General features: G+C 45.1%; 1 pseudogene; it reads left to right on the plus strand.

Annotated features, from left to right (window-relative positions):
• Window positions 1–9,091: 9,091 nt before the first annotated feature.
• LOC114040270 overlaps window positions 9,092–25,521 on the plus strand; it is a 33,825-nt pseudogene continuing 17,395 nt past the window's right edge.

Below are 25,521 nucleotides of genomic sequence, written 5' to 3' on the forward strand. Positions count from 1 at the left end.
CAAGTGTTTGGTCTGAGGCCAGATTTGAACTCAGGTCCTCCTGACTTCAGGTCCAGTGCTCTATCCACTGCGCCACCTAGCTGTCCAAGCAGGATGATTCCAAAAAAATATTGAAAGACTTACATGAACTGATGCAGAGTGAAATGAACAGAACCAGGAGAATACTCTACATAGTAACAGCAATATTCTATGATTATCAACAGTGAATGACTTAGCTATTCCCAGAAATATGATGATCCAAGACAATCCCAAAGGACTCATGATCAAACACATTATCCACTTCCAGAGAAAGAACTGATATTATCTGAATACAAACCGAAGCATACTAGTTTTCATTTCCTTCTTTCCTTCCTCCTTTCCTCTCTCTTTCCTACTTTTTTCATTCATTCATTCTTTCTTTTTTCTTTCTTCCTTCTCTTCTATCTTTCTTCCTTCCTTTCCAACTTCCTTCCTTCCTTCCTTTCTTTCTTGTTGTTCATGTCTTTGTCATTGTTGCGACCAATAGGGATGTTTTACATGACTGTACATGTACCTATATCAGATTACTTACTGTCTCAGAGAGGAGGAAGAAAAGGGAGGAAGGGAGAGAGGGAGGGATAGAATTTGGAACTCAAAACTTTAAAAAATGTTAAAAATTGTTTTGATATATAATTGGGGGGAAAATAAAATATTATTTTAAAAAGAAAGGTCATAGAAACCACAGCCAAGTCAAGTGAGCAAGCATCTATTAAATGCGCTGGGCACTATCCCGAGAAATGGGCAGAAAAAGAAAGACAAAAGCAAACACCCCCTGCCCTTATGGAGGTCACTTCTTAAGGGAGAAAGCAATATGGAAACAACTACATACATAAGAGATATACACAGGAAAAACTGGAGGTAATCCTAGAGGGAAAGCCCTGGGGAAGGAAGAAGAGTGAGAAATAGCTCTGTAGAGAAGGTGGGATTACCGGGAAAGGCAGGACACATAGAGCATCCTGGGGATGGTGGATAGTGGGTGAAAATGCCCAGAGCTGGGAGATGGAGCGTGGGGTGTGAGGAATAACTAAGAGGCCAGTGTCACTGATTGAGGAGCACATATAGGCGAGCAGAGTGTGAGAAGGGCAGGGAAAGGAACAGGATGTGAAGATTGAGCTTTAGAGGCCAAACAGGATTTGCTATTTGATGCTGAAGAGGACAGGGAGCTACTGGGATTTCTGGAGGGGAGGTGGGTGGCATGACATGGTCAGACCTGAGCTTTAGGAAGCCTCCTTTAGCGGCTGAGAGGAGGAGAGACTAGAATGGGAAGAGGCAGGAGGCAAACAGACCCACCATCGGATATTTATTACGAAAGTCCGGGGGTGAGGTGATGGATGAGGACCTGCTCAGAGTGGAGCTCTGTCAGAGGAGAGAAGGGGGCAGATTCAAGAGATGCTGCAAAGATAAAAAACGACAAGAGAGAGCAGCAGAGCAGAGATGGGGTTTAGGAGAGAGTGAGAAGCCAAGGTTGGAGCACAGCTGGGTTGTCCTCCTCCGGGATGTAGACGGTAATAGAGGAGTCAGGAAGAGGGGACGGGGATGGTGTGGAAAGGTACGACTCTGAACTGACTCACACCAGGTCCGGTTTCACGAGCCCTACAGAAGGCTCCACCCCACACTAATGCTCTTGGAATCCTTGCTTCTTACCAAAATAAAGGCGGGTTTGGAGCTCCTTGGCCAGGTTGGGTGAAACCCTAACTGCCCACAGGAGCTGGAGCGTCCCTGGCATCCAGAAGAGGAAGCAGTCAGGCATCCTCTGGGCCTGGGCTGGCTTTAACAGAGACTTTCATGCTCACTTCGCCTCCACCTCCCAGAGGACGAGTGGGCTTCGTTGTCGGAAGGCAGAAGCGCAGCTGTCAATCCTATTTTTCTTCTGCTTCACCAGGTTCCTGGAGCCATGAAACACTCACCTGGCCAGTCCACTTGCATTTTTCAGCTGTCACTTTGGAGGGGCTAATAACCTGGGTGGGGTGGGGGTCTGCCTTGTTCTTCCCTTCTGACTTCACCCTTGTAGTTACTATGGACAACAAAAAAAAAGAAAGGAGACAGAGGACAATGAGGGCTCCTCTGCTCGTGGGGAAGGACTCAAAAATTCAAATTAGAAATAAAAGCAAGAGGTGCCAAGGGAAGAGAAAATGGGTGAAACACCTTAATCACTTAAGAAAGCCTGGAGGCCAGAGTGGCTGGAGTACGGCACCTACCGGAGTCAGGACAATCTAGGTCAGACGCCCTGTGATGCTTCTTAGCTGTGTGACCATAGGCGAGTCACGGAACCTTTCTGGGCCTTAGACCCTCATCTAATACAGCTGCTGAGAGGCTGAGCTGAGTTAGGAGGGAGGGGGCCCTGTCGGTCTTTCCCAATACTTAACAGTCAATGCTTTCTAGATAACTTCTTGTTGTTAAGTTGGTGCCATACCGGAAATGAAAATGATAAACAAACAAAACTTGGATATTAATCACAAAACAAGTATTTATTCACAACAGTAGCCTGGGGTAAGACATGGAGCATGGAACTTGGAGTCAGGAAAACCTGAATTCAAATCCTGTTCCAAACACTCACTAGCTGTGAGACCTTAACGCAAGTCACGTAAATTATTCTGTGCCTTAGTTTCTTCATATGTAAAAAGAAGGAATGGGATTTGCTGGCTCCTAAGTCTTTCCCCATCCCTAGTGTGTGGGGTGTGGGGCGTGAGGTGTTCATGGAGGACTAGCACCTCTGGCGGGAGGGCTGCCGAGCACTTTTCAGGGCTGCTCACCCACCTTGGGGGTCCACCTGACACCGAGCTCTCACGACTTCAAGAAGCTGTAGCTTGCAAAGTGACCACCTCTGGTAAAACCATTTCAGCAGGCAGCCTAACCCAGGCTGAGGGTAACTGACGGGCCTCAAACCTTCCCGTGAACTGGGGGGTGTCTACCCAAGCAGGCAAAGACGTCCCCAGGCAGAATGGATGGACAAGAATAATTAGTTCCAGTGCCTTAGGACCTGGTCAGACATCAAAGACGCCAAAGCCAGCCCCTGCATCCCGGCCGTCACCAGCCATTCTGACTTTGGTCCTGCTGCTGTAATGGGATGACTCTGGAAGAGAAAGTGAGGCTGATGACTTTGCCCAGCTCTGCCTCACCTCAACCCAATAAAGTCTCTGAGACATCACCCCGTGACGTCATCGGTCCTCTTCAAAAACAAAGGGTGAACAACAGGCTTAACAGAAAGCTCTTTTTAATAACACGAGCCAGGCAAGCTTAATTGTTTCTTGCTGAGGGGGAGGGGCAATGGGAAGGAATATGTCTTTCCCAGAGATAGTCATAGCCTTGATTTTATTTACCACTGCCCATGGGTTCCACTTCCTTTTTGAGAAAATTGGAAATCCTTTTATCCAATCATAATTTTTTTTTCCGTTTTCCCTCTGCCTTGGGAGTCCTAACTCTGCCCTTTAGCCTTACCCTGACCTCCAGTCCTTCCATGTCCTTCCTCAACCATCACCCCTTACCCTTTCTACTTTCTCCTCCTTTTCCTTTCTTTACTCCTTGGCCAATCAATTCAAGTCTACACTATCTTTCACCCTTAAACCTCTTATTCCCTTGTCCTATCATCTCTTGCACCTTGACAAACCCTTGCTCTGGATTTCCCTCACCACCCATCTTCTGTTGACATGCTGCTTCACTGAGCTAAAGGAAGTTATGTATTGTAGTCCCACTACAAATTAATGCTAAATAATCTCAACTGGGCTCTCAATAAAGCGAGAGAAATGTTCTCTTCTTCCCTACTTGCTTCATTCTTCCATTCACCACAGTGCCTGCTCCAAAGCTGATCTCTCCTCTGGCCTCCCACAGCACCCCTTTTCACCCATCTCAGCTGAAGTCCTCGCTTCATATTTCACTAAAAAACACTGAGTCCCTTGTCTGAGAGTTCCCCTCTCCTCCGGCTCATTTCATATCACTTAAGTATATTTCCCCACTTTCTCCTTTTTCATTTTGTCTCTAATGAGAATGCGGCCCTCATCGTTTTCAGAGCCAACCCCTCTGTATGCACCTTTGATTCAATCCTGTTCTGAATTCTCCATCAAACTGTCCCCACCCCCTCTAATATGCAGTTTCTCCCTATCCACTGACACATGTTTGCTACCCAGAAACACACTGAAGTCTCCCCATCCTAAAGAAAAAAGCAGTCCTCCCATGACTCTACCATCCCAGCTAACTACCTTCCTGTGTCTCTCCTCTTTTTTGGCTAAACCACCTGAGAAAACTGCCTACAATTGGTCCTTTCATTCTCTTCTAACCTCTCTGCACTCTGGCTTCTAACTTCATCATTCTAAAAAAACTACTTTCTTAAAAGTCATCAGTGACCTCTTAATGGCCAAATCTAATGGTCTTTTCCCAATTCTCATCCTCCTTGAACTCTCTGTAGCCTTTGATACATCACTCACTCTCTCCTCTGATTGTGACCCTGGTCTCTCCTGGTTCTCTCATCTGGCTGACCTCCCCTCTTTTTCCTTTGCTACGGTCACGGTCTCTTGGATATCCCCTAAGACTGCAGCCTAGGTTCTCTTCTCTTGTCACTGTCTGCTCTCTCACTTGGAGATCTCCTCAGTTCCCATGGTTATCTCTCCATGTGTGATTTCCAGAGCTATAGCTCCAGCCCTGGCCTCCCTCCAAACTAGAGCTGCTCATCTCCAAGTGTCTCTTGGACATTTTGAACTGGATGTCTCTGGGTATATCAGACTCAATAGGTTCATAACTGTCGTCCTGGCTGTCCCTCTCCAAACTCCACTCCTCCCCAGTTTCCCTGTTATGGTCAAAATCACCATCCCATTCCCCCGGGGCGGCAACCTCTAGGCCCCCTGGACTTCTCTCTCTCTCTCTCTCTCTCTCTCTCTCTGTCTCTGTCTCTGTCTCTGTCTCTCTGTCTCTCTCTCTCTCTGTCTGTCTCTGTCTCTGTCTCTGTCTCTCTGTCTCTCTGTCTCTCTCTCTCTCTCTCTGTCTCTGTCTCTCTGTCTCTCTCTCTCTCTGTCTCTCTCTCTGTCTCTGTCTCTCTCTCTGTCTCTCTCTCTCTCTCTCTCTCTCTCTCTCTCTCTCTCTCTCTCTCTCTCTCTCTCTCTCTCTCTCTCTCTCTCTCTCTCTCTCTCTCTCTCTCTCTCTCTCTCTCTCTCTCTCTCTTTCTCTCTCCCCACATATCCAAGCTGTTGTCAAGTCCAGCTGTCTCCAACTTCATGACATCTCTGATGTGAGTCCCCACGGTCACTGCCTGTCCTGCAGACCCTCATCGTCTCACGCCTGGACTATGGCGGTAGAGTTCAGGTTGATTTCCCAGTCTCACGCTTCTTCCCACTCCAATTCACTCAATTCCAAATTGCAAAGATTTTTTTTTCTAAATCATAGATCTAACCAGACCACCGCCCACTCCCCCACTTTTCACTAGGCCCTAGTGGTTCCCTATCACCTCCACGAACAGACATAAAACCCTGTGCTGGACATTACAGCCTTTCCCAACCTGACCTTTTCCTAAGTCTTCTGTATTCCCAGATCTTACTTCTCTCCCCAAACTACAAACCAACATTGTCCTATTTGCTGTTCATCAAACACAGCACAACACACCAAGTCCACTCTCTGCACTTTGTGCTGACTGTCCTCCATGTTTGAAATGCTGTTTCTCTTCACCTCTACCTCAGTTTCCCCGGCTTCCTCCAACACTCTGCTCGCACTCTACCTTCTGCATGAAGCTTTTCCCGATCCCGCAGCTGCTTGAGCCTTCACTCTGAAATGAACTCTTCTTTATGCTGTAGGTACCATGTGTGTTCAGAGTTATTTACATGTTGTCTACCCCATTAGAATGTAAGCTTCCCGAAGGCAAAGATTTATTTGTTTTGTCTTTGTATTCCCTGAGCTCAGCACAATGACTGGAGAACAGTAAGAACAAGGTAACACAATGGTTAGAATGCTGAACCTGGAGTCATGAAGGGCACAGTTCAAATCTGGGGCCTCAGATGTTTACCAACTGTGCAACTCTGGGCAAGTCACAACCTCTGTCAGCCTCAGTTTCCTCAACTGTAAAATGGGAATAATAATAGCACTTACCTGCCAGGGTTGTTGTAAAGATTAAAACTGAGATATTATTTATAGAGTACTTTTCAAAACACAAAGTACAATATTAACGTTGTTGTTGTTGAGTATTTAATAAGTACTTGTTGAGTGATTGACCCTCTCCTACTCAGCTCAACAAAAGACAAAGACACTCCTTAACTGAAAGCAAAATTACATGGAGCCCAACTCCCTTGTTTCACACAGAAGGAAATCAAGGGCTAGAAAGATTAAGTGAGTCACCCCCCACTCCACCCTGCCCCCCACAGACACACACACACACACACACACACACACACACTCTTTCAGCGGGGTGGGGAGGGGAGGCGAGGAGAGAAGGAAGGAAGCCAGAGAAGGAGAATCTGGACTCACACTCTCTGAACACCAACCCAACACTCCTCCCATTACAGAAAGGACTGCAGTGAACGACATGGAGAGAAGCTAAAGGAAAGTTCATTGAGCTGGCCACTTCACAGTCAAATCCATCTCTGAAATGAGGGGGCTAGAAGAGTGAGTCTACCTCCGGTTGCCACCAGACTCTGGCTCTGAGGTGTGCTTTGTCTTTGGGACACCAGGGGGCGCCACAAGCACACATAATGGCCAGAGGAACACTCCGTCAGTGGGAAAGTGTTTAGCAGAGAAAGTAAGATGTGAGCAGCCTTCCAACACACAGTGGATGCAAACTCTCCCTTGCAGATTGAAGAAAGGGGGGCCAGACGAGCAGAGAAGACTCTGGGAGTCTTTGAGAGATGCCGAATGCCCGGATTGCTCGCTGTCTTCTGCCTGTGGTCCATGGTGCGACCTCAAGGAAGGAATTGCGCTCTGTGTCAGGCACTGTCTTGGGGCTGACTTGTCCAGGGTGTGGGGGCTACCATCAGCCTCCCTGAGCAGGGAGGCAGGGGCTCCGTGCCTTTGGAGAAGGGAGTCGGGGCATGCCACATTCTGTAGGGGGAACAAGGCAAAGCCCCCACCAGAGGGAGGCCATTCACCAGCCAACAGCGCATCCAATAGCTGAGCTCCGGCTGGACAAAGCAAGGTCTGGAAATGCTCTCCCTCCTCCACCCCACCCCACCTCTGACACCAACATGGAGCCCCAAGCTGTGGCTTCTGCGGCCCAGTCCTCATCCGGACTCTGTGGATAAAAATAATCAGAGAAAAATCAGACTTAAGGTCCGTGATGCAAGTACAGAGGATGAAGAAAGGATCAATGATGTCCAAGGTTCAAGCACTGGCTCTGCAAACTCACTGCTTCACCCTGAGCAAGTCACGGAAATTCCCTGGGCCTCAGTTTCCTCATCCGCAAGTGGCATTCAATCTCCTGCCTCCATGCATTTCCAAGACGGTGTCCGATGCCCAGCAAATTCTCCCTTCTCACCTCACCCTTTTGGAATCCCTGGCTTCCTTTAAGGCTCAGTCCCAGGAGACAGCTCCTCCAAGGGGGTTTTCCTGGCAGCCCCCACTTCTGAAATCGCCTTGTATATTAAGTACACGTATCCATGCGTGTACTGGTGTATGTACAGATATGTGTGCCCATGTGCATGTCTTCACACAAATGTACATGTGTGTATATGTATTTACCCATCCTGACTGATTTAGACTAGGTTGTGATTCCATTAGTGTTGGGAACTCTGGGGAAAGAAATTCCTTCTACCAAAGCATATGAGGAGCAGGACTGCTGGGAGGCCTTGGAGTTAGGAAGACCTGGGTTCAAATCCTCCTGTGACACATCCCGGCTTGTTGACCTCAGCAGTCCCTTCACCTCCAGGTGTTCTAGGCAGCTCTCTAAGACCAGAAATAGCAGGAAAGGCGCTGAAATGCTTTGTTGGAGGGATTTTCCTCATTGGGAGTAAGTGCCCTGATCATTAATGTCATTCGAGGTCTAGCCTTTTTACAAATCAAATATATTTAATGACATAAGTAAGTATTGTATGCTCTAGTAGAAAGTGATTAGAGGGGCTCTGGTGTACCTTCTGGTTTTAAAGATTTGAGCTTATGATTCCATGCCCCTGAAGGGCAGAGATGGCTTCGGTTTCTGTCCTTGCATCTCCAGCACCTGGAGCAGCACTTTCCTCCCAACTACATTGTACAGTAGGCAAATGAGGGTGTGTGTCCCCGTTTTACAGATGGGGAAGCTGAGGGTCAGTCAGAACATGAACCCAGGTCTCCTGACTTAACTCTACCGTACCTGGTTGACTTTCTATCTGTGTGGATTTAAATCGGTTCGGGTCTCATGAGCACTCAAGGTCTTTCCAGGTTCCTACTATGCATAAAGCATCAGGTAAATCTGGTTTTGTAGGACCAGACTATTCAAAGGCAGAGATACTCACAACCGGAAGGCTGGCCACTTAGCCACAAACTCTTTGGCCACGGCAGCCCCCGTGAAGAGGAGAAGTTCTATGAAGGCTATTATTAAGCCTATTTTCCAGATGAGGAAACTAAGATAGGCTAAGGAATTCCCCAGGGTCACGTAGTAAGTGTCCAAGGGCAGATGCGAACCCAAGTCTCTCTGACTCCAAGTCCGGAGCTCCATCCCCTGCCCCACATTCTGGGTAAGCTTCATGTTGTCTGAATATTCCCACTGTGGGGCTCATTTCACATTCCAAGGCAAACTGCTGACAGTGCGAGGACTTGCATCTCAGCTGCTTAACAGACCTTGCGGCTGCTGAGACTCTAATTGCTTCACTCTGTCATAATTCTCGTTGTTTGGGGGCTAGGATGGAGAAAAAGCTAAATTATTCGGTGTTCCAGATCCTCTCCCATTAATTCATTAATTCACCTCCCTGCTCCGCCTCCTCCCTTGCCCTCCCAACATCATCAGCTTTGTGGCAGGACACCAAGGGGGGTGGGGAGCGCTTCTCAGAACGGTGGGGTGGGCTGCCAATGGAAACACCGGCTGTTTGCAGCAGAAATGCTCAGTCTGACCAAGTCGACAGGCAGAGGACTCTGTCCTCACTGCCGCATCCTCAGAATCAGTGGGGTTCTGAGCTCAAACAGCCACGGGATGCATTTTGTCCTCTTCCCTGGATCCCAGAACAGAACAGGACCCCCAAGGAGCCCCTTCTACAAAATACCCCAGAAGTGGCCACCCTCCAGTGACTTCCCTGAGGAGCAGGCTGCCCCTGGCCCCCAAAGGCTGCTCGTTCTGCTTTGGAATCGCTCCAAGGGCAGCTGTCATCTGTTGTTTCTGGTTCTGTCCTCTGGGTCAAGCAGAGAAACATCCCAGTGGAGTGGTGGGGGTGCCTGACTTGGGATCGGAAGGCCTCCATTCCAAGCCTCACCTCACCACTTAGTGCCTGTGTAACTGAGGACAAATCACTTCACTGCTAGGTTCCTCTTCCGTAAAATGAGGGGCCTGAGTCAGACGATCTGGGTGGGGGGTTCCTTTCAGCGCCAGATCTAGGGAGGTCATCAGGGGCAGGCCCTTAGGCACTGGAAGCCAGCCAGCAGACCTCCCTCAGCAGCTCCAGTGTGGGAAACATTTCAGGCCTTTCTTTTAAAACCTCCTTTTCCTCTTCACTCAAGCCTACAGATGATGAAAGGTCATCTGACAGAGATGGGATTGGAACCTGGGCCTTCTGATTCTCTGTCCAGCATTCTAACCATCATGCCACACAAGTAACGTGCAAATAGTCTGGAAAGACAGGTCAGAGCCAAACTGTATAGCTCTCTAAATGACAGATAAAGGAATTGGTATTTCATCCTGGAGGCCAAAGGTGAGCAACAGGGTCAGATCTGGGTTTGGGGGATGTCAGATTGGCCCCTGTGAGGATGATGGATCGGGGAAGAGAGAGGCTGGAGCTGGTGGGGGTTGGGGGAGGAATCAGAAGGGAGGAAGAGGGAAGGATGAACGGGCAACAACATGCCAGTTTGGCTGAAACATAACCTGTTTCTGATAAATATGCAATTTCTCTGTGGCAAAACAAAGCCTTCCCCACCTGGGCTGATTTCTCTTTCCTTAATAAAAGAATTGGAATTGGATTCGTCTTTCTTTTTCTCTTGAAAACTCTAAGAGCAGCTCTATAATCATCTTCATTTGTTAAGCAGCCATATGCATTCAAAGAGCATCATGGACCTGCCAGATCAGCCCTCGCTAGCTTAGAACATAAAATAGAAATGATTATCCCCTCCAGTCCAGATGATCAGAAGCTTAGTAAATTATAGGTGTTGCCTGGGCCACAGAAGGGGGTCTCCCGCTGCCCCAGGCACATGAAAGAAGTTTGTCAAGAATTAGAAGAAAATGATTAATAATACATCAGGTGCCAGGAGTTCACAACCTGACACTTGGACAAGCCTGCCTTCTCCAAGGACTTGGATGCATGCAGGCATCCATTGTGACTGCCCTCCACCTGCCTCACTCCCCACCATGAGGGAGACAAGGCTCCTGGTCATCAGAGACCGCACAGGAGTCAATCAAGCCCTTCTCTTCCCAGCTTCCTCCACCACAAAAGGACCACAGATTGATGCCTGGTAGCTGCTTCTGAGATCATTTCACCCAACCCTTTCATATATAGATATATACATATATATGTATATATATATATATATATAATATATGTAATTTTTGTTATTGTAAAATTGACAAATATTGACAAATAAGAACATTTCCCTATATAAAGAACTGAAAAAAGAAGGCTGCTTAGGAAGCCATGAATGTCTACTACTTTGAGCTGTGGATTTTGTATATATTTTTTTCTTTTTTCTTTTGTCTAGGCAATGGGGTTAAGTGACTTGCCCAGGATCACACAGCTAGTAAGTGTTATGTCTCTGAGGCCGGATTTGAACTCAGCTCCTCCTGAATCCAGGGCTGGTGCTCTATCCACTATGCCACCTAGCTGCCCCAATTTTGTGTATTTTAGACTTAACATGACTGTCCCAATACTTCCCTGACTGTTGATGTCCCCTTCTGGACCATCTTCTGTTTCCGGTTATTTTCAGGGTACATGGACACTCCCTTTATCGCTCTCACCATGCCCATCCCCCTTCTAGAAACTGAGCCAGACAGAGGCCAACTGACTCACAAGGGAATTGACAAGATGGCGCATGGCAGAGGAGGGAAAGGGGCCAGAAAGCATGGCACCAGGTGGACAAGAACAAAAGTGGAGCAGACTTTACTCTCAGGGCTCTTCTATTCTAACACAGACCTAGACCTGGAAGGAATACCAGAAGTCCTCTCCTCCATTTTGCATAACAGGGAATCGTGGCCAAGGGAAGTTAAGAGACTTGGTCAAAGTCACACAGGAAAGAAAAGCAGGGGTGGGATTTGAACTCGTATCTTCTGGCTTAAGAATTAGTAACCTTCCCAACGGACAGCCCTGGTTCCATTTGGAACTGAAAATCCTTCACGGTCTGGCTCCCTCTTAGCTTCCCAACCTGATTTCATAAGACTCCCTCTCACATATTCTACATCCCAACCAAACTGGCCAACAGACTTGCTGCTCCCTGTGTGGGACGTTCCAAGCCCCACCTTCATGCTGAACCCCATGCTTTAGATGCTCTCTCTTCTCACCTTTAACATGGGCTTGGTGACAGACAAAAAGGCCTGGTGTGCTATGGTCTATGGGGTCACAGAGGGCCAGACACAATGGAATGACTGAACAGTGAAACCTCACCTTTGCCTCCTGATGTCCCTGGCTACAGTCAAGGGAGAGTCTTTTGTGATTCAGCCATTTGTTTGCATAACCCCACCTCTAAAATTACATTGTACTGGTTTTATATATTTTTACTGATTTTTAATTTTTATTTATTATGTTATCATACTTTATTTTAAATGTCATTTTTTTTATCGTATGTATCATTTCCTCCCAGTAGTATATAAGCTCCTTGAGGGCAGGGATTGTTTTAGTCTATGTACCCCCAGCACCTGATATATAGTAGATGCTTAATAAATGCTTGTTGTCTGGATGGTTCTTGATTGACACAACTCTGTGGGCTTAGGACCACCTCACACCACAATCAGGCATCAGAAGACAACTTCCTTGGGGACTTCCTGGGATAACAGCCCCACTAAGTTTTGGCCAGAATCTGAAAGGAGAGAATCCTGAACACCACTTAGATTGGAATCTGGATGAAAGGGAAGTTGATGGCCATAACTATCAGGGAGGAAAGGGTGCTCGAATGCAAATTCAGTGTCTGTAAAAGTGAGAGGGTAAAGGTGCTAAAGAATTGAAGGCATAATTTATTCCAAAACATGACACTTATTAAAATGTGCTGTCTGTGAAGAAAGAATTGTCAACACTTAACAAGTTTATACTTAGACTTAAAATATGCTTTCCCCAACCCCAACGCCCTCACCCCCAATGCATATGATATAAGTGGTTTTTTTTTCCTTTTTAAGAATAAGAGCATGGTTAGTTTTCTGAGGGCCAGATTTTTTGCTCTTCTTGGGTCCCATCCTTATACCTAGCTACACTAAGTCCTAAATATTGAGACCTACAGAGAGAAGGAAGCAGACCCTGGACTCAGGGTGTCCCTTTTAAAGATAGTGCAGGTTTTGATGCCCAGTAAATAACCTTCACCATTAGCACCTGTTCTGTTCCTAGCTTTGTGCTAGGCATTATTTGGAATACAAAGAAGCATAAACCAGGGCCCCTGACCTTAAGGGACTTTAATCCAGTGAGGAAGGACAAAAATATTGTTGAAACAAAAAGCACCATCACACTTAGCAGCAGTGTTGTTACGCTGACATCAGCATAAAAGGAATTAAGAGAAGGAAGGACTAAATGAGAGCTTCAAGGGGGAGGTGAGATTTGATGAACTGGAAGCATTAGACCCACTGGAAATGAGAAAGCAGAATGAGATGCTGCAGGTTAAAGAGACAGCCCTCAGGGAGCCCAGAGACAGACCAAAGCAAGGTCAGCTAGAAAAGGCTTAAAAGCAGAGGGCAGCACTTCCTAGAAGCCATTGTCGATAGTCACCAAATGTTTGTTAAACACCTCCTATGTGCTAGGCACTGTGCTAAGTACTGGTTATACAAATAATAAGAAGAAAGATAGCTCCTGCCCTCAAGGAACTTACAATCTAATGGGGAGAAGACAATATTTTCCATAAAGGGGAGGGGGCTTGAGCTTGTCTGAAGTCAAAACTAAGCAGAGCTGCTAGTGAAACTGAAGAGCTGGTTGGAAGATCCTGAGCCCTTCATGAAAGGAAAAAAAACTTTTTTTTCCACCTCCCAACCCTCCAATCAGAGGGGAAAAGCACCTGAGGAAGAAAGCTGGGAACTTACCCCGGCAAATGTACTACCCTGACCCCCACACACAGAGAGGGGGCATTCAGGGAGATTTCTGTAAGGAGGATACCGAAGCCTGACTGTTGAGGGCTGTGGCTGAGGATAAATGAACTTTTCAGAAGGATCAGAAAGTAGTAGGGCTTGTTTTTTCGGTAGATTTAAAGGATTCCCATATGGTTTTAAAAAGCTGAGGGAGCATGTAACAAGAAAACAGAAATGAGAGAAGGCAGAGACCCCCAGACCCCCTTCCCCACTTCCCACCCGCACCAGTTAGGTGGCATAATGGATACAGCAATGGGTCTGGAGTCAGAAAGATTTGAGTTCCAATGAAACCTTAGATACTTCCTAGCTGTGTGAGCCTGGGCAAGTCACTTAGCCTCTGTTTGCTTTAATCCACTGGAGAAGGAAACGCAAACCAGTCTAGTATCTTTGCCAAGAAAACCTCACAGACAATGTGTTCCAGGGGGTCATGAAGACTCAGACGTGACTGAACGACACCAGTCTTTTAGCTATAGTTTCTCTAGTAAATTGTTTATCTTTCTGTTAGATTTATCTAACACTGAGAGGGAGACATTGAAATCTCCTGTCACTATTGTTGCTGTCTATATCTTCTCACACTTAAGTTAAGTTTTCTTTCTTAATTTAGATGCTTTTACATTTAAAACTAGTGTTATTTTGTCATCTCTGGTTCCTTTCAGCACAATCTAATTTTCTTGCTCATCCTTTTTAGGTTTAGAACGTTTGTTTTTTTCTGTTAGCAAAATTGCCACTCTTATTTGTTTGTTTGTTTTTTACTCATTTGATGCTTAGCGATTTTTTTTCTGATGCCCTCCTTTTAATCCTGTATATGTCTTTGTTTTTAAAGGGTGTTTGTTATAAGCAGCAATTGTGGGGTTTTGTTTTCTTATCCAATTTGTCACTCTTTTTCATTTCATTGAATTGTTTAATCCATTCACATTTAAAGTCATGAGAATTTGGTTTATATTTTCCTCCATTTGTCTCTAATGTTTTTTTTCAAGTTATGTTTTTTTCCCTTTTTCTGATGTAAACACAACTCTGTCTCTTCAGTTTTTTAGCTTAATCTCTTTTAAGACAGCCCTATTCCCATTGGCTCTCTTCTCACTCTCAAGCCCCCTCTCCTATTTGTTACCTCTTTCCCTAGTTTTGGAGCTACTAGTCCCTTTTTTCTTCTTTGCTTTTAGCCAATTATTTAATTCTTCCCCTCTTTTTTTCCTTCTTAGTTAAGACATCTAGCAGAATTCTCCTTCCTTTCTTCCCCTTCAACTTGTTTTGTGTGTTAGCTTTAAAAATTTCATGTTTTGTGCCGCTTTCTAAAAAGGATTTCTTTCCCTATTTCTCTTCATTATTTATCTTCCCTTTGTGTCTATTCTGTACTTCTATTCTTTGATTTATTGTGCTTACATTTACTTAGCTTTTCTTTAGTCTCTGTCTCCTTCCTCATGAAATTTGAGATTCTAAGGGAGCTATTTTGGGTTCCTTCTTCTAAACACTTTCCATATTACTGTCTTATAGACACTGCCCCTCAGTCCCCTTTTTCCTCTTGTTTTGTAGTCTTAGAAATGCCACATTCTGCTGGTGAAAGAGAGAATGTTGTCCCATGGTAGAGATTTTCCTCTGTCCCTAGTTGCTCAGTTTGCCACTTTTGCCCCCTCCATGGTCATCCCCCCACATTTGCCTTGAAATTTCCTCCCTGGGTCCATATCCTCTCACTCTTGTGGGTTTCAGTTGCCCCCGTATGCTTGGATGCTCTTTCTCCTGAGGCAGGATGAGTGGTCTCTCTATGCACCAAATACCTTCACATTATACCCATTGTAAGGCTCCCATCTCGTTTCATAAAATCTCTCTCTTCCCCATGAGATCATTCATTAGAGGTGTCCAATCATAGCCTTTTTCACTGCCTCCTTCTGCATCCTCAGCCATTCTCTTGTAGACTCTCAGGCAGAGAGACTGCAGGAGTCATTTTCCCCTTCATTGTTAGCTTCTTACTTGATTAGGGTATGTTACACATTCCCCTCTCTATTCTTCCTCCCTTCTTTCCTTTTATGCACCCTCCTATTCTGCAATTAGCTGTGCCAAAATTATATTTTTTTAAAAAAAGATTGGTCTGTAGGCATGAGGTGGTGAGGTGCAGTCCATGGTGTTCCTGGCCTGTTTTTCTACCACCCCTTCTATCTGACTTTTATTTTCACCCTTGTTTTCTTCTAAACTTTTAGAAAGAAATCTCTGAATGGTCTCTCTGCTATTTTGTTGTCTTTGGTTGCTAGGTGGTGGACCCCATAAGAAACACAGAGAAGTCTGGAAGAGAAGTAGGTTTGGAGGCAGAGTGGGCTGGTGCTGCAGTGCTGGACTCAGAGGCAAGGAGAACTGGGGTCAGATTCAACCTGAGGCACTCAGCAGCAGTTCAACTTTAGGGAAGTCACATCACTTCTCTGTGTCTCAATCCATTCACTCATAAAACGAAGGTGCTGGCCTTGATGGCTTCTGAGCTCACTTCCAGCTCCACATGTACCATCTTTTTATTAGAACTGGATGTAGAGACTTGGCCATTGCCAGCATAAAAATGATCATTGAGCCCATAAGAGCTGATGAGATCACTGAGTAAGGAACCATACAGAAGTGAGGAGGGCCCAGGGCAGAGCCTTGGAGAACACCCACACTTAGGGGCAGAAGAGGGATGATCCCTTACACATATCTCATCTACCAACTAGCACCACCCAGTTCAGATAAACCCCCAACCCCTCTCTTACTACTTAGCCCACAGTAGCCCTTTTCCACCCCTCCAAGCAATGAATACACATGGGAAGCATGAGCCTAAATCACCCATTTGAAATTTCCCTTAGCTGGAGAACAGGAATGGTAATGGGGTCTGGCAGCTCCAGTCTGCTGCCTGCTGCTGGTGATTATAGCTGACAAAATTTGAATCTGTCCATGAAAAAGAGCTGTGAGAGAAGCTTATCTCATCAAGTGGTCATTTCTTCTTTCAATTCTCTATCTTGAGATGTAAGACCAATCCCATGAAATAGGGGGATGTTAATGAGCTATCTATACCTACCACCATCTTTCCTCATTTTCTATTGCTTTCTGACTCTCATTCAGTAATAGCTGATTCTATTTCTCTCTTATCAACCAAATTATTACAGCTCTTTCTGTCTATCAGGCTGGGTTGTGGTGATGCTTCTACTATTTCATAGCATGGTATATTTGATCTTTTCTCTTCTTGGGGAATTTCAAGGTTAGAAGGACCCTCAGGGGACAGTCCATTCTCTCTATATAGCTAAACAAGGATCTCTGCTCTGACATCCCTGTCATCCAAACTTGACCTGAACATCTTCAGGGAAAGGGAAGCTTCATTTTCTGTTTGCCTTTTTTTTATTCTTCTCTCTCCCTCCCTCCCTCCCTTCCTTCCTTCTTTCCTTCCTTCCTTCCTTTCTCCCTCCCTCTTTTCCTTCCTTCCTTCCTCCCTCCCTCCCTTCCTTCTTCCTTCCCTCCTTCTTTTCCTTCCTTCCTTCCTTCCTCCCTCTCTCTTTTCCTTCCTTCTTTCCCTCCCTTCCTTCCTTCCTTCTTTCCTTCCTTCCTTCTTTCTTTTTTCCTTTGATCCTCCTTACCTGCCTTCCTCTTTTTCTTCCTTCCTTCCCTTTGTTCTTTCATTCTTTCCTTCTTTATTTCTTTACTTCCTCTTTTCCTATTTCTATCTTCCTCTCTTTTCCTCTTTGGTATTAAATGCAGCATATCTGAAAACTTCTCCAGGTAAAATTGTGGCCTTGGGTATAACCAAAAAATGCACTTCTGTATATGTTTCTAGGAAGTCAATGACTATTTACTAAGTGCTTACTATGTATGCAAAGGAGGCAGCCAGGTGGCTCAGTAAATAGACCACTGGGCCTAGATTCAGGAGCATCTGGATTCAAATCCAGCCTCAGACATTTATTAGCTATGTGACCCTGGGCAAGTCACTTAACCTCTGCTTACCTTAATCCACTGGAGAAGAAGGAAACGGCAAACCATTTCCAAGGACAAAATGTATGCCCATCACTGGGCATGCAAAGAAATACAAGGCCATCCCTGCTTTTGAGGAATTTACGCCCTACTTAGAACGTATGCACAGAAGTGACTTGGCGGAAAACTGGACATTTCATAGAAACCTATGATGTCTCTGCTTGTCCTCCAAGTTCCCATCCTCAAGGGGTTTACATGCTATTGAGGAGAAAGAATATATACAAAATAAATATATAAATAAATATACAAAAATGAGGGGGTGCGGAGGAATATCACTTACAAATGGGGAAATCTGGGAAGGCTTGGTAGAGGAGGTGGCCCCTTAGCCAAGTCCTGAAAGCTAGGATTAAATTAGTTTCTTCAGGGTCTGTTGAACTCAAGGTATTGTGCAGAATGTGGCCATACATACAGTCTCTGGGCAGCAGAGCATCAAGTGAACACATTTCGAGTAATTCTGCTTGAATTTAATCGTAATTCACCGTTGATTTCTAGTCGATGCCAACAGAAGCGTGACGGCCTAATGGGTCCCTGCCTCGTGCTGATGCGAAGCTGAAATGTTTATTTTCAGAGTCACAGGCATCGATCCCATGACAGGCCCAATTACAATGGCTTGATTTTCTGTTCCACCAAGTGACTAATGTCTATTCCATCTTTAATCATTTTATAGCTGATGGCTTTGCTTCGTGGGAAGGGAGAGCTGCTCACAGAATGTTATCCAAGCATTCCAAATGCTCCCTGGGAGGTCAAGGATAAATGTTGGGCACTTCAGCAAATCGGGGAGAAGCGCCCACGAAGTTGCCCTCTGTCGGGCTTTTTGTCTCTGATTGGGTTTGGGGGCATCAGGACAAGCATAGTTTACTTTCAGTTTGCTAGTTAACCAAAAGTGCTGCACAGAAGAGAATCAGAGAAGACGAGTCTTTAAGGGAGTGGTCCTCATTTCTAGATCTCCATCTCCATTGGATACCTGGCCAAAGGTGGGTTTAGAGGAAGGCTGAGTACACCCAACGCTTGCTTACACAGCTGGTGCCAGAACGAAGCAGTATCCGACTGCCAGTTCTTGACACTAGCTGCCTTGAGTCCAAGCCTACATGTCAGAGTTGGAAGAGAATTCAGAGGAGTCATTGTTCGATCTGATCCCGATACCCAATCCCCTCGTTCATCCCTGGCAACATCTCTTTGATGAAACGAACAAGGAGAGGCTCCCTACCTCCTGAGGCAGCCTTTTCTAATTTCAGCCTATTTTTCCTCAACCTGACTCTGAGCACCCCATCACAACTTCTCCTGGTTCTCCCTCTGAGGCCAAACTGATCAAGGCTAACCCCTCTTCCAGAGCTGCAGTGACCCATAACTAGCCCTGGGGTAAATTCCATTGGCAGGGGTGGGGGATGTGGAGGGATTGCTGGCCTTCTGGACCAATCCTGCCCCTCTGCCTGGGACTGTTTCTTCTTCAGTCACTATTTAAAACACTCCACTCCCATTCACCTGTGCTGCTTGCCCCAGGTCCAGAAATTGCTGGGTATGGCTCTGCTTATCTTATCTCCCTATTATGACCATAAACTATTTAGTGGCAGAAGGATATTGACAATATTTCAATGGTGTAGAGAACTCCCAAATGAGGAAACTCCCTCTACCCAGGTAGAGGGGTAGGGAGGAGGGGTAGGCAGAGGAGGAGAAGGAGGAGGAAGAGAGATGCATTTATATAGCTTTGCAACAGGCTCTGTCCCCCCAAATACTATCTATTTGACCAGGTGGCCATCATCTAGAGAGTGGGCTAGAGCATTGAGGAGTGACGTGACTTCCCTGGGTCCTATAGGCAGACCAGAACCTAGATCTTCCTGGCTTTGGGGCTGGATTTCTACCCATTCCTCTCTGAGGTTTCTCTTCATGACAAGTACAGGTCATTATTCTCTCTCTCTCTGTCTCTCTCTCTCTCACACACACACACATACAACCTAGCAAACTGTTTTGCATGAAGTAGACACCCACTAATTGTTGAGTTGAATATATTACCCTTTTTTCCCAAAATTATCATTTCACTTACTTAAAACAAAACCACTTGACCCCTCACACAAACAATTGCTTTAAAATTTCCCCCAAATACCGTCTTGTTAACACTTTCTTGTCTTCCTTTCAGGTCATATGCTCATATTCATTCCACTTTTCCCCCAAATGTTGCCAAAGGAGTCCAGAGGCTAACTCTGTTTCTCCGTGAGACCCACTCTGTTCCCCAACTCCTCCCTCGTCCAAGCAGCCCAACTGTCCCAGCAGCTATCTTTTGTACTTCTTGTAACCTCTCAATAGAATGTGAGCTCCCTGAAGGCCGGAGGATTTTGTTTTGGCTATCTGGTCCCCATGCCTTGGCACATAGTAGGCATCTAACAAATGCTTGTTGGATTTAATTGGACTGGATGTTGTAAACAACAAGTTCTCCCCTCTCCCAGTAGAATATAACCCCCTTAAGGATGGGAGCTAAATGATAGAATTTTTGAGTTGAAAGGCACCTCAGTGGTCATTCATCCTGGATTACTTTAGCCCTGGGTCTCCCATTTTGGAAGTGCCCTCTGTCTTTCTTTTCCCTTGTCTAGTGGTATTTCCAGCACTTAGCCCAGTGCCTGGTATACAGTAAGTACTTAATAAATGCTAACCAATCTCTCTTCTACTCTCCAGTTTATTGATAGCCTTCCTAAGTTGTGGTGCTTATTTTTGTCTTTGTGTCTTTGTGCCTAGACCAGAGCCTGGAACATAGTAAGAGCTGAAATGCTTGCCGAATTGAATTGAATTGTATCATATCCTATAGCTTTCAAAGAGCCTACAGCCAAGGTGACCTGCATACCCTCCCAGCTCCAGCTGATCTGTCTGATGTTGTCTCTTTCTTGCCAACAAGCTGATTCAGGAAACAAGAGAAATTCTACCTTCTAGCAACCAATTGGCTTTTGGGGTCAGTTTGGAGGTTTCTAAGAGAGAAGTTAATGAATCTAGACCATTTCTGCACATGCCAAAGCTGATGTAGTAGAATGAGCATAGCACTGAGTATCAGGAGAATGGGTCTATTCCTAGCTCTGGAACTAACTGTGGCACTCTTGGAGAAGCCATTCTATGAGTCTACAATCCATGAGTCATCACAAGGGGAAGGATGTAGTAACTGACTCAGTTTTTTGTATTTCCCTGACATTGCCTCATTGACTCTGGAGTCAACCAAAGTTGACTCTGACAATGTTCTGGTAGTTAACAGAGATGCCTGAAATCAGGCCGTAGATTAAAGGATCACAGATCTAGAACCGAAGGTACCTTGGAGACCATCTTCTCCAACCCTATGCTCCCATTTTACTTATGGGGGAACTGGACCCAATAGTTAGGAAGCATCAGAGGTGGGATTTAGAAATCAAAAACTAACTCCCTCATTTTTCAGATGAGGAAAATGGCCAAGGGACATGAAATGACTTGCCCAAGGTTGCACAAGTAATAATAATAACAATAATAATAATAATAATAATAATAATAATAACTTATATATAATGATATATATGTATATTATCTCATTTGATAGTAAGTCAAAAAGTCAAAATTTGAACCCAGATCCTCTGACTCCAAATCCAGCAGCCTTTTCTCTACAGAATTCTGCTTCTATGAATATGCTTGGACTGGTTCTTGGTTGTCATCTATTTTAACACAAAACATCAAAAAAATTTGTTTTATTTAAAAAAAACCACCTTAAAATGAGCTTTCATTTATATGTCTAACTGCTCAGATGCGCTTGGGGTATTTGTCATCTTTCTAGGTCATTGTCCCCATCCATAAAATCTGGAAAACTTAAATATGACACCACCTATGATCATCTCAGCAATTCCACTAGAAGGCAGAAAGTTTGAAAATTTACAAAAGAAGGAAAATTGTATTTCCTGATGCAAATAGAACTCCCAACAAAGCTCATGGAAAACAATGAGAGCCATCACTCTTCCCTGGTCCCAGAGACCACACACTAGTGCTTTCAGCCAGTATTTCTTCTTGTAGTTTCTTAGCACAGGGTTTATCCTCTAGGTCCCCCAGCCTCCCCCATATCAAAGGCACTTTCTATCATGTCTCCTCCTCTGTGTCTCCCTTCTAAGTCTCATTCGGCCATTTTTCAAGGGGTGGCCCTGGGGGAGTCACTAGCCCTTTGCTAGATAAAAATGCTTCTTTTTCATTGTCCCTATCCTATATCACTGAGAATACCCCAGGGTTGGCCTGGATTGGCCTGAAGACTGTCACCCCCTTGTATTCCTGGCCAAATCCATAGTTAAAGCAATTGAGATGGCATCACAGACAGAATGCCAGACATGGGATCAGGGACCCTGGAAGACCTGGATCCCAGTCCTGAATTCTGTCCCTAGCCATGTGCCCTGGACACATCATCTGATCGCTGTCAGCCTCAATTTACATGATCATAAAATGGGAATTACAATAACATCTACCTCCCAGGGATGCTGTGAGGACTGAATGAGAGCATATGCTTTCAGTGCTTTGCAAACCTTAGAGGACCATAAAAAATGAGTTATTACTAGCAGTAGTTGTACTGGAGGTGTTGGCCATGGCCCCAGGGTCCAGGGAAGCAAGGCTGCACCTCATTCTCAATGGGCTTTGGGCCCATTGCTTCTCCAATGCTCCTTTGAGTGTCTCTGGGTAAGCTGTGTGGTCTTCCCTTAGAAATGTCAAATCAAAAGATTTATTGCATCCAGCATTGAGCAGATGGTCTGATTCTTCCAAGAAGGATCATTAGTCCCAACAATAGATGAAAACAGAGCTCTTCATGGATTAATTTATCGGGGAGGCCCTAAGATGGCACTCTGGCACTTGGATGAATATAACGTCCAGTAATTAGCCTTGGTTTTTCTGTTATTGTTGTATTCTTCTCTCCCCCACCCCAAGGGCATTAGTCTCGTATGGCTGCTCTATAGTTAAGGGTGTGTGCTGTCCTGCTCTATCTGCTGGCTTCCAGAAGGCGGCTTCTCTGCCTGACCTGAAAGTTTTCATGGGTCAGTCAAGGATGCCAACTCGGAAAAGGGTAAAGTTCATGGAAAGCTTGAAGAATTGGAGGTTGGGCTCACCTAAAGGTCAGCGGTTTCCGTGAGAATGCTGGGTTTTGAGTGACCGAAGCCTTCTTCAAGGCCACATCCTTCTTTGAATGGGCCACTACAAGCTCCAGTAAAAGGTCTTGCATTTAAAAAGTTTTAGAGAATCTCCAATAGGGATAGGAGGTCAGAGGCTACCTAACCTAATCTAACCCATAACTGAACAGTAATCTCTACAAAATTTCTGATAGGGGGAGGGGGGATGGACACTGAGTTGTATCTTCACAGATCTGCATCATAGACTTTGAGAGGTGAAAGGTACCTCAGTGGCCACTGGGTTCAGCCATTCCATTATTACATGCCCAAGAAGTAGCCTTTACCTAAGACCTCCAAGATGGGAGGTCCCGTTTCTGGGGATAACATATTCCAAGACGGGAAGCCCCCATTTTGGGGTGACTTGTACAATTTTGGATGTATTTTGGAAGCTTCTCCTGACATCAAAATGAAAATAGTCTCATTTGAGCTTCCACTCAAGTGTTTAACTTCTCAACCTCAGTTTCCTCATCTGTAAAATGGGATAATAAAAGAGGTCTTTCAAGCTTTAAATGAGATAATCTTTGGAAAGTTCTCTTCAAACCATAAAGTTTTAAGTAATAATAATATTAATAATAAAAGCGGATAAAATTTATATAGCACTTACTATGTGCCAAGCATTTTACAAATAATTATCATATTAGATACTCACAACTACCCTGAGATGTAGTACTATTATTATGGCCATTCTACAGTTCAAGAAACTGAGGCAAACAGAAGTTTAGTGACTTGTCCAGGGTCATATAGCTAGCAAGTGTCTGAGGCTGGATTTAAACTCAGTTGTTCCTGGCTCCAAGTTCACCCAAGCGGCACAATGGATAGAGCAACAGGCCTGGAGTCAGGAAGACTCATCTTCCTGAGTTCAAATCTGGCCTCAGACACTTATTAGTTGCGTGATCCTGGGCAAGTCACTTCACCCTGCTTCCCTCAGTTTTCTCATCTGCCAAATGAGCTGGAGAAGGAAATGGCAAACCGCTCCTGTATCTGCCAAGAAAACCCCAGATGGGATCCCAGAGGTCAGACATAGCTGAAGAGGCTGAGCAACTACAGTCCCTGACTTCAGGCCTGGTACTCCATCCTCTGCACCACCTAGTGCTCCTCAGACCCCTTGGTGTCCCCAAGACCCTTTCAGGAGTCTGTGAGGTCAAAACTATTTTCACAATATTGTTATTATTTTCCTATTAAATTACTTCTCCCTTTTCCAAGTACACCTCTGTGTGAGGCTGGCTTTCTTCATATATTTCAATCAAAACTGCATATCACAACAGATTGAATGCAGAAGTAAGTGGGAGAAAAAATCTAGTTTTCTACTTATGCCAGACATTAAAAAGATTTGCAAAAATACATAAAAAATACAATACCTCTCTTCTCACTACATGTTTGTTTTTCTTTTGTCATTTGGCAAATAGAGCTTACCATTTGTCAGGTGTGGTGCTAAGTACAAAAGATACAAAGAAAGCCAAAGACCCAGGCCCTCCCTCAAGGAGCTCACATTTTAACAGGAGAGGCAACGTGTAAAATACACACCGGGTATGCACAGTGGAAATGAGAGGTAAGTGGAAGTGTGTTAGCCCTTATGATGGGGAGAGACCTCAGAGCCCATCTCGTCCCAGCCAGATCAGGACTAGAATCTTTTCAGCAAATGATCCTCCAGCCTCCCCATCAAGACCTGCAGTGATGGGGGACTCACCACCTGCCAGCAGCCCCTTCTGTTTCACATGGAGCTCATGGTTGGGTCCATCTCTGCCTCCTTGTAGTAACTGCATCTTTACTTCCCAAGAAGATGCAAATGTTTTCTCAACTTCGGTTTCTGGTTACTGCATAGAAAGCAGCTCCCTGACAGTGCTCCCTTCTTCTTGCAGGGACTGTGTTCATGGGAAACCTCAGCGGGGGAGCTGACATGTGAAATCATTAATATTCTTGCCACGTCAGCACCGAGGACAGGGAGCACACGAGCTCTGAAAACCCTGACCATCAAGCCTGCTGGCTTATAAATGAAAGGTCCAGCTCCCACGGAGGGCTCCCAGCCCTGGGGAGAGGAGCTCCTTCAGCCAGCCAACCAGCTACACCTCAAAGGGCTGCCAGGCATCTTCTGGTGGGCTCACCTCTGCAAGGGACATAAAGACAAATAAGCCACCATCTGTCCACACAGAGCCAAGATACCAGTGCCAGAGCAAAGAGAATTCAGAGGAGGGAAAGGTGATGGCGTGTTTGTAGGCTGGGGAGAGGAAGCAGCAGTATTTGAGTTGGGTCATGACGCACAAGTAAGATGGGCAGGCAAAGATGAAGGAAATGGGAAGGTGGGAGGGGATTCTGGACAAGAATAAAGACACAGGGCAAGGAAAAAAGGCCAAATGGCTGTCTGGGCTAGGCGAGTGAAGGAAGAATCATGGCGGCCTTGAAGGCCAGGCCCAAGAATCCACTTTGTTACTGAAATGCTACGTGCCTAAAGGTTACATGTGTGCACATGGGTATGAATATATGTGTATGTATGCATACATATGTGTATATACGCATATAATCAGATACTACAAACAGTAAAGATTCTTATGTATGAATATGTATACATATATGTATGGACACATATACATACACACTACATATATAATAACTAGACATTACAAACAGTAAAATTCATGTATATATGTGAATGTATGTGTGTATTGTATATACATATTTCACATATACATACATATGTCATAACCTGACATGATAAACCATGAAATTTCATGTCTATGTGAGTATAAATGTGTATATATGTATACTTATATATACATATACACATACACAGAGAGAGAGAGAGAGAGACATTACAAATAGTGAAAATTCATGCAACACAATCTCAGCTGGGCCCTGGCTGATGCTCAATAACCCTTCCAGTTTATCTTTATTTGCTCCTTAATTCTCAATAATATACCTACACATACACAAACACACATGGGTAGATAAATAGATAGAGAGAGAGATAGAGAGAGAGATAGATAGATAGATTTCCAAAATCAAAATCAACCTGGGAAATGAAATTCACTATAACCTTTGGGGAAAGGT

The sequence above is a fragment of the Vombatus ursinus genome, unplaced genomic scaffold (genome assembly GCF_900497805.2).
Source record: "Vombatus ursinus unplaced genomic scaffold, bare-nosed wombat genome assembly UNPS02012901.1, whole genome shotgun sequence".
Lineage (NCBI taxonomy): Eukaryota > Metazoa > Chordata > Mammalia > Diprotodontia > Vombatidae > Vombatus > Vombatus ursinus.